At 33.0% G+C, this 10,772-nt stretch overlaps 1 non-coding gene across 1 annotated transcript; it reads left to right on the top strand.

Moving 5' to 3' along the window:
- Window positions 1-709: 709 nt before the first annotated feature.
- On the top strand, window positions 710-815 carry LOC125808582 (small nucleolar RNA R71). The gene has a single exon (XR_007441738.1). It is a non-coding gene; the product is annotated as a small nucleolar RNA R71 (small nucleolar RNA).
- The last annotated feature ends 9,957 nt before the right edge of the window (window positions 816-10,772 follow it).

Raw genomic sequence — 10,772 nt, 5'->3', positions numbered from 1 at the left:
CCAAATTGCTTATCCAGATTCTATGTAGCTAACTGATTATTTTTCACATCAACAGCTAATTGGGCTTGATCAACCATAACCTTTTTCAGCATCTCCTCCACACTCATGTTTCCAGATTGCTGCTTGGGTTGCTCCCTTTGTGCCTATAATTGATACCCATTGGCATTTCCTTGTGGCCTATAATTGTTTTACCCTTGACCCTTGTTCTGATTTCCACCCCAAAGAAAAGTTTGGGTGGTTACGCCAACCTGGGTTATATGAGTTTCCATAGTTTTTTTGGCCTCCTCCTCTATGGGCATTCCCTACCAAATTAACAGAATCTGGGTTTGTGCCACATACCTCGACACCATGATCGCTACATCTGTAGATCTCACACCAAGACGGTGGTTGTTGAACTGCATTTACCTGTGCGGGAGGTTGTCCCAATGCCATGTTGCTAAAATGTGTATTCATCATATTCTGCATAGCAGAAATCTGTGCAGTTAGGGAAGTAAACGCGTCTATTTCTAGCATTCCTGCAGTTTTCTGTACTATAGGTTTCATTCCCCCTCCGTTCCACTATGGATTACCTTGAGAGATCCAGTTCAATAGGGTGAACATTTCAGTATAAGTCTTCTCTAAAGCATGTCCACTTGCAGCTGAATCAAACATAATCTTGGTGTTAGGCTCCAACCCTTCAATGAAGGTATGGACTAACACCTCATTAGATTGATGATGATGAGGGCAACTCATAAACATCGATTTAAACTATCCCAAGCTTGGTACAAGTTCTCACCACCCTTCTGCCTAAAATTCAGGATATCACTCCTCAGCTTAGCTGTTTTCCCAGATGGGAAAAATCTGATGAGGAATTTCTGTGCCAAATTGTCCCAAGTGGTAATTGAATTCGCAGGCTCTAAGTTAAACCATATGTTTGCTTCCCCAAGCAGAGAGAAAGGGAATAAGGTGAGCCTCACTTAATCTTTATTCACCCCAGTTGGAGTGTAAGTATCACTGATCTCGAGGAAGTTCTGAATATGAACTGTGGGATCCTCATGTGAAAGACCAGTAAACTGCCCATTTGTGTGCAAAATTTGTACCATACTCTGCTTCAGTTCAAATCTCCCACCAGGTTCAGGTTTCTGTATGCAAGATGTCACATTGGTGGGGCATGGGATTGCCACGTCTCATACATTTAACTCAGCAGCCACTGTCTCAGGTTCTTCTTCCTCTGTTTTTGGTCCAGGAGAATCTAGCTCACCTATAACTAGGGTAACCGGATGTGCTAATCGTCTCTGTCTTCTATGTAAGTGTACGAATCTTTTAGGTTCTGAGAGAGGCGATAACAATCCTTGATCGTAGTCTAGTTTGGAGTTTCAAAACAACCTGCACTAATGAAATGCTAAGATTAAGATGTCAACACTTTTGTTTCAACTTCAAAAATCAGAAAAATTTCAAATACTTTCTAATTCTAAAGTCCCTGGCAGCGGCGCCAAAAACTTGTTGCGATCTAATCACACACGGAAGTGCACGTGATCGTACAAGTAATAGAGTGGCTCTTTTTTGAGAACCGGGTATCGTACCCACAGGGACTCACGCTTAGAAACTATCAATTTCTCGAGTTATCAGTTAACCACAAATGTATTTCCAGATTTAGAGAGTTGTTTATTGCTATTTCTAAATTTTTTAAAACAAAATATACTAACAGGATTCAGTTTCACGAGTTTCAAACAATTATTTGGGAAAAGTCCAGGGCTGCAGCTTCTATCAGGATTCTTGCAATCAATATCATTAATATGGGTAAATATTAACTATCAAATCAATGAATCACAGGGTTAGATGTATGATTATGGTCTCCCGACCTCTAATCGCCTACGATAGATAACACCCTAACTACATCGTTCAGCGGGGATAAAATAATTAACTACCGAGCATTAGGTTATCTTCCTGTATAGTGACCCACATGAGGTCTCTAGGTATATCCCTAGCCTAGAAATGAATCAACCCTAGCTATTTAGGGTTCAACAAGCTCCTTATATTCCACGTTCTATCCTCTTATTCCTCTCCCGAGTTCAATTCAGACAATAAATTTATTTCTATGGTGATCAATCATGAAATATAGAAAATAAGAACTTAAGAAAGATTCATGTGATAGTTAATAATAAACCCCAAGACAAACTCAATCAATTACAAACCTCATGTAGCCACAGCCCTAGAACTAGGGTATTTAACTACTCATAATCCAAAAATCAATCATGCAATGGTTATTAATCATCAAACGATTCAAAGGAAAAGAGTTCGATAAATAACCCTTAAAACTTCAAAAAATGAACTCCCAAATCGTCGCTTTTCCAATTCAGAAAAAGAAGTCCCCCCCTTCCCAAAATAAAATAAACTAAAACCTTATTTATACTAAAAGTCAAAACGGCCAAATGTGGGACTCGGGCACGCGATGCCTTCTAAATTTTGAATCCAAGAACTTTTGCCTTTTGCGCGACGCGCGAGAAGCACGATGTGTTCTTCCTAGAATTTGATTTCACAACGTATATTTTTCATTCCTCCGCGCGACGCGGAGATGAAGCATAATTGCCTTGGTGCATTTTCCTCATCTTCTTCATTGTCATCTTTTGACTCGAATATTCAAATTTCTTCCTTTGTCCCTTTTTATGCTCGTTTATCCCATTAAGCTTACCTACACAACTAATCATGTTGGTTAGCTCAATAAATAAAGAAATGGTTCACTAAGACTCTAAATATATATAAATTGACTTCAAACTAGGCTTACATGCGGGAATAATTGGCACTCTAGGCATATAAATATGCCTAAGATCAGTATGGCAGGGGTCCCATATTCAGATGGCGGTTGGGGTTATCTCATTTATTCAAACTATGAGATTAATGGCTATAGTGTGTCTAGCTTGTTTGGATTATGTATAGGATGTGAGTAGGGAGGTTCCTTCTATTGATTCAGTCCAGGTTATTCATGAGTTGTTGGTGTTTTACCTACTGGCTTACCAAGCCTTCATCCTAGGTGTGATATTGACTTTTCTATTGACCTTGAGGTAGGCACTCATCCTATATCTATTCCGACTTACCGTATTACCCCGTAGAGCTCCAAGGGCTTAGTGTTTTGCTTTAGGATCTCTTGGGTAAGGGATTCATTCAGCCTAAATGCAAGGTGACCTCTACAGGTTGATTTCTTTGAGATATTGTTTTTATGAAAAGACCTCTGGAGGTCTTGTTTTTAAGCGAAAAATAATTTTGAGAAATATAATATTTTTTTAAAATTCAATAAAAGAATAGCTCAAGTATGCTAGAAAATCAGGTGAGTAAATTTTTTTAATTCGGGTTGGAGTATAAAATAGGACTAGTAATAAAATAACAGGTTTAGTCAAGTGATATGCCTGAGCCTAAACTGTAAGAAGAGGGGTATTTCTAACGAATTAGAAGGATGTAAAGTATATTTAGACCTTTTGAGATAATGTCGGTCCTATTTCAACACTTTTCTTAATAAACTAACCTATCTATGAAGTCTTTGAGTAAAGGAATTTTCACCAAAGTCAAAAATTGATGTCCGAATTATGAATACTTAAAAAAACAAGTTTTACTTGCCTGAAAGTAGGAAGGAGAATTGGTGTTTTAGATAGAGATATTGAAAAAATATTTCCTCAAATAGAAAGATATGAGTTCTAAGTGACATAGACATAATTAGAAACACATATGTTAAACAGATTTTTGTATCAATATGAAACCAAATTTGAAACATCCATTAAGCTGATGTTTTTATTTAAAGATGAAACCAATCATTTGTTTAATACATAAGATCTAAATTGGACTTAGAAATTACAAACAAAAGTAAATAACAATAAATGTGCAAGTACTAATTAATGAACTCTTGTGAGCTTGTCGAATGTATTAGTTAAGGGTTAGCGTAGAGATCTTCATAATGTGAAAATCATATAGACAACTCTTCCATCTTCTTTTTTTGCAAGCTAAACATAAATTTTTCTTTGTCGTCGTCTTGTTCATCAATGAGAATATTTATGTGTGCATGGCACATTCATTTTTTCATCGATATTCTCGTGCACTATTTTGTCTAGTTCTTTTTGTGGATGGAACTCATAATCTATAAAATGAAATCGTTTTGTCAAATTTATCAAAGCTCCAACAAACATAGATACTTGTATTCGTAAATTCAACGACCAAGTGATAGAAAACTAAAACTCATGATTATGAACAAAGAACCTTCATTAAATACGATGAGCTATGACTTTTATGTTTAGCAACAAAAGTTGTGTGTCGCGAATATCTAAATTTTTTTCATTTGTGTAATTTTTGTATAACTTCAATTAGTAATAGTTGTCTTAACATGAGTTACCTGGTTGTTGCGTAGGTCATCCATGTTCATAAGATTGTTCCAGTCATCATCAAGAATTTTTTGAGTCTCATTCTTGTTTGGACTGTCGTGTCCATTTCGTTTGCGCTTCTTTGCGGCAGATTCCCTCTCTGAGATTGAAGATTCTCCTTTTCTTTTCTTCGATTTCTTTTCTAAACTCCAACCTTAAATTTAATGAGAGTTTTTTTTTGTAAAAATAATATAGTTGTCGTGAGTCCATAACATGAGGGTTAAAGTTACCATTTTGTTACTATCGGTTATATTGAAGTTCAAGTTATGAAAATAATTTCTTGTAAAAATATTTCAAGGCAAGAGTACATACATAAGATCCAATGTGGTGTAGCTCCTCTACTTATCCCTTATATTTTTAAAGTGTTTGTTTTTGTTAGAGATGATTTTTAAACGGCAATTTAGGAATGTATTAATTAATATTTGTTTTCCTAATCAATTTGAGAAAAATACTTTTATCAATATTAGAGAAAATTTAGTGCTCGGCTAAACTTTCAAAAAGTAAAAGCCAATTATTAAGCTTAATTTTGAAAAAATCATAACTACTATACTACACAAAAATCCTTGTTTTTTCTTAATAGCTTGACCAAACACTTGAACTCTCTAAATAAGTAAATTTGGTTTTCTAGAAAGATCAGGTAATATAACAATGTACCTTTGACTCAATTAGTACAATGGTTTCTGGCTGAACATCTACTTTCAAGTTTTCAAAACCTTCGAAGATATATCTTCTTACATCCCCAATAGATCAACACATACTACGTTTGCTCTCATGGATGTAAAACTGCAATCCAAAATGAATTTCATTAATTTTTATAAAAGCAGAATATACGATAGAAATGTCTAAATTTTTTTGATACATACAAAACAAAGGATACCTTAATTAATATTTCACTATAGTAATAATAAAATAGCCAGACAAATGAACCTACTATAAAAATGTCTAACAGTATTAGTGTCTTTTACAAAGAAATAGTCTTAGTAATCAAATGTACTAACCTTTTTTAGTTTAATAGTGTGAAGGTTTGTTGCACCTTTAGAAGGTACAATTACAAAGCCAACAAAAGTATTTTCTATTGCTTTGGTAGTAACTAGACTTCTCTTCCTCCTAGCTAGTTTTTCAGGTATTGTGATTGTTTCAACATCATTCGGCATATAAGAAAATATATTAATTTTTTGTAACTATAAATGTAAAAAATGAGAATCTATAGTTAAATTATTCTAAAACTAGTAAACTTACCCGCACTTTACACGGGAATTTGATATCATAGAATTTATAAAATAATACTTAAAACCTATCAGTCATTAAAACTAAAAGACTATACTTTCTTACATACAAGATTACTTAGTAATGAACATTAATAATGTAAAGAAAAATGATAATTATAACAACTTATCATTTATCCTTCAATGAATCATCTTTAATTTGATTTTATAAATTATAATTTTTGCCTCCAAGAAGTGTTACTATTTGATATTATTGGGAAATTAGATTAACAACAGTATGAGATATTAAATTTTCTAATAAATAAATAATATTTATCTATACTAACAAATACTTATAACGATAACTTTACAATAACATAAATAAAAAAGTTTAAAACATGTACTCGAAAACAACAATTAATATCATAAGTGTAAATTAATGACTATAAAAATATACCATGATCTATAACAATAGAATGAAATAGAAAGAAAAAATATAGCCCACTAAATGCACAATATCCCCTCTAATACCCGAGGTTTAAAGGAATAGATCCTCTCAAGATGAAGCGATTCTATTCAAAAGTATATTGATACAAAAATAATGGTGTCAGTGAGCCACTTAACAGGAGCAACGTACATGAATATTTAATTGTGCGTAAGAAGAAGAAGTTCAAAATTTTCTTATTTTAAAATGAGAGGAAATCCCTCTATTTATAAACAACAAAGGGTAGTGTGAATAGCTTATTGTGCCTTATCGGAAATGCCATAACTCTTTAGAAAAGTTACAACCTTTCATAAAAATAACAATTTTTCATAAAAGTAGTAACTCTTCATAAAAGTCGCAACTCTTCATAAATGCAACAACTTTTCATAAAAGTCACATCTTTTCATAAATGTCACATATTTTCATCAAAGGGGAAACTATTTTTGGAAATAAATAAATTTAAAACGAAATTCTAGCTTGTGGTGACGCAACGTAGGCGGGCCTAGGGTTCTCTTTTATATAAATATATAGTACATAAATGTATCATTTTTCAGAAGTAGAATTAAAACAATCAAGGTTACATTAATCTAAGTAAGGGAGAAAGATTTTTGCTTAACAACAAACTAAGAGAATTGAATGACATGGTAAAATTGCTATAAATTTCAAGTGTATCAATATTTTATTCTTTTTACACCTATAATTTTTCTTTTTCATATCTAATAAAAGACACTAGATATATCCTCGTCACTTTCACAATAATGTTTCAGAAAAGTAAATAATTTTTAAACACAAATTATTCTCAATAATCAGCAATAAGAGACCATATTTATAAGAAAACTATTCTATATACTTGAATAATGTCTTCTTATTAACAAATAAGTATAAGAAAACATGAATCGCCTTCAATTAATTTAATATATTTAATGCAAGAAAATTAAAAACAATTAGTATTCTATAAGATTCCGCCAAATGTTCTATCATATTAAATAATTGTCTTACTAGGTGAAAACATATCCAATATTTTCTATAAATAATTAAAGAGAAAATCAACAGTTACAAATATCGAATATTTAAATTTTTTATTTAAATAGTTTATAAATGGGTCGTTTTGAGAAAACTTTACAAATATTAAAATAGTAGTTTATTAGAGTATCTATTAATTTGATTATTTTAATTTTGCATTAGTATTAAAATTGTTTCCATCATATACATTTAGATGTGAATGAGTATTTTACATATGATTACAAATTAATAATCCTGACTTCATTAATATCAAATTTAGGTTAAAAAGCTTGATATACCCCTCGACATTGTGAATTAGTATTGATATACCCCTTGTTTATAAAACAGTCACCCATATACTCCTACGTACCTTTACACAAATGAGTAGATGTACCCTTTTCGACTGAAATAACTATAAAAATAAAAAAAATATATTTCATTCCTAGTAAAATAAAATCTATAGAGGGGTGTATTTTACCCTATCTCACAAAGCACAAGGGTATATCCGATCTAGTATACAGCGTAATTTCTTTTGATATATATATATATATATATATATATATTTAAGAAAAACTATATGAGAACAAAGTCCAAATGCCACAAACATTCAGTGTTATTAAATTCCTTCAAATTCTCTAACGAGGGTGGAAAAATAACTAGAAATTAAAGATAACATAGGAAAATTAAAGCATCTGACATGATAATAAATAACGAATAATGTTGTAGAAATCTTACTTGTATTGGCTGACTTGATTTAGTAGTGGGTACTAGTATGAATTTTGTGTTATCAATTTGGTTTCGTAGAACCTATAAATAATGCACTTAATTTTAATTATTTAAAAAGAAAAAAAGTTAAAAAAATAATTATCTTTTGAATCTATTCTCTAATTTTGACTCATTTAAAAATAAAAATGTTTTATCAAATTTCATAAACTCTTTTGCTTTCTGAATTGTCAATACTAAAATGTTTTAGCTATTATCAATGGTAAAAAACCAATCAAGTAAGAAAGTTTTAAGGAAAACATAATAATTAATGAATATTTTTCTTCAAATAATAATAAAAACATCCGTATCTTCGAAAAAACAAATATAGAAAACCAAACCCAAAAATTTCTCAAATGATTAATGCAACTCAAAGAACAAATAAAAAAAATATTGATTGAGTAACTTAGTTAGTGGGCAACGTACCACAACTTGAGCACCACTAATATTGGCACATACAAAACTATTTCGCGACTAGTGTTCATTTCAAGATCTAAGGAAACCATGTATATATGAAGATGTAAAGAAATAAGTATTCATCATAAGTCTCAAGAATGAGAGCTAAGAAGAATATGGGTTGAGGGATTAGTATATATAGATAATCAAAATTGAAAGTGGGAAAATTATATTGAATACAGAGGAGGTTACATGTAACACCCCGTAACTAGAAAGAGCTAGAACGAAGTGAAAAAGTGGAAATAGACATTTTTGGAAAGAATACAAAATCTAGAAAATTTTATTAGTATGTTAAGTTGAATTTTTGGTCAACTTCAAATGACCATAACTTCTAGCTCAGGATAAGTTAGGTGTGTTTCCAGATATCGTAGGAAAGATCTTGGAATAATATTTCCAACGCCGCCAAGTTTGCGTGATTCCGAGTTTGTATGAATGTGATATTCTCATTTGAAGTTGGGCTATTCAAATAAGGAAAGTCCAATTCGGATTTTTAAAAAGGGCAGTTTGGTCTTTTCCTTACCCAAATAATTTAATTCATTTTCGTGAATTAATTAATGGTCAAAACTGAAGTTGGTCAGTTTAGAAAATTGGAAATCTACGCTAGGGCTTGGACAAAGGAGAAGAAGGAGAGAAGGCAAGATTCGTCAAGAACGTTCAACTTATATTGTGGATATCGCCAAGGATTCAATCCTACAAGGTGTGTGAGTTCACACAGTGTTGGGTTTGTTGACCCATGCGCCAAACATGTTTTATTCAGTGTAATTTCATCCTAAAAAGATTGAGAATTTGATGTTCTTGAGTTGTATTCTTGAATAACTTTCGTTCTTGAATTTGGGATGAGATTAAGGAGTTCTTGAGAGTTTAAGATCGATTTTAGACTTCTGTTTGATTAGATTCTTGTGTACATATGTTGGGTATCTGAATCTAAAGAGAATTGGAGAAAAATAATTGAATTTAGGCAATTTGGGTTAGAAGATGAAGAAGGAACAAGTCGGTATAATCTGGGTATCAAGTCCGCTTTCCCACTTGATAGATTCCTTAGTTACGACGGTTGTGGGTACAACATCTCAGAGTAGATAAGTTACCCAAGTTCTCCTGCCTAGTTTAGATAAAGCACCCCTTATCCCCCCACGACATCTGGTTAGGACACAAAGCTTATTCTATTCCAAAAATAGCGGATTCGCGGACCTGTTCCTCTAAATTGGAAATTTTTCCTCACGTCACTAAGCGGTCACAGACCGTTCTGCCTCAAAACGTATTTCACGACCAAAAATTTAAATGCATCTCCGTGTCGCTAACCAACTTCCACACAGTGATTTCTTGATCTTTTCTCATGTTTAGCTATTAAAAATCACTCCTAAACATCATTAGATCTTCCCTATCACAAATCACAATCCTTGAATCCATAAGAGTCAAGTCAAGAGAAGCTCTTACAGTTTTCCAAAAGTCTTTTACAAAGATTTTCACTTTGTATTAAGAGTTGAGTTTTGAGTTGAGTAAAGATTAAAGTTTGAAGTTCATTTCGTCAAAAAAGTATACCGGGACTATGTATTCCCAAAGAGTATGTGTTTTCACATTTAAAGAAGAAAGGAAACCTTGATTTCCAAAAAAACTTTTGAGCTAGTTTTCAGTTAAAGAGTAAATGTTTTCAGATTTGAGCAACAAAAGAAACTTTGATTTCCAAACAAGCCTTTGCAAGAGAGCTAAGATAGGGAATGAGTATGGGCAGCATAAGAGTAATGCCAACCGGTCATCCTTCTAGCAGAAATAGAAGGGACCTGCTTTATCATCTGCTAGTGCACCTGCACCTAAGTACAAAAGTGAGTACAATAGTAAGAATTTCAGAGCCAAGCCTGCGTATTCTGAGGGTAGTATGGTGCAAGGGGGTAGTAAGCCTCATGCATGCGCTATGTCTGGTAGAAACCACTCGGGTACATCTCGTGAGGGCTCCACTAGTTGTTTCAAGTGTGGACAAAATGGTAATTTCATGCGAGAATGTCCAAAGAACAAGTAGGGTAGTGGTAATGGGGGCAATAGAGCCCAGTCTTCTTCAGTTACTCCACCTGACAGAGCGCACCTAGAGGGGCTACTTTTGGTACTGACGGAGGATCAAACCGCCTATATGCTATCACAAGTCGCCAAGAGCAAAATGATTTGCCTGATGTTGTTACTGGTATGAGCCAAGTCTTTAACTCTAATGTTTATACTTTGCTAGACCCAAGAGTGAGTTTATCCTTTGTAATTATGTACGTTGCGATGAATTTTGATGTTCTTCTTGAGAAATTTAGTGAACCCTTCAGTGTTTCTACGCCAATTGGTGAGTCTATTCTAGTAGAGAGAGAGTCTATCGTGATTGTCCCATTTCCGTCAATCACAAGAGTACCAAGGCTGATTTAGTAAAGAGTAAATGCTTTCACAATTAAGCAAGAGAGGAAACTGAGATTTCCAAGATAGCCTCCGAGCCGCTATAAATCATGT

Source organism: Solanum verrucosum, unplaced genomic scaffold, assembly GCF_900185275.1.
Source record: "Solanum verrucosum unplaced genomic scaffold, falcon-dt-bn FXZP01000240.1, whole genome shotgun sequence".
Taxonomy (NCBI): domain Eukaryota; kingdom Viridiplantae; phylum Streptophyta; class Magnoliopsida; order Solanales; family Solanaceae; genus Solanum; species Solanum verrucosum.
Note: the sequence above shows the minus strand (reverse complement) of the source record. Positions and strands in the feature narration are given on the sequence as shown.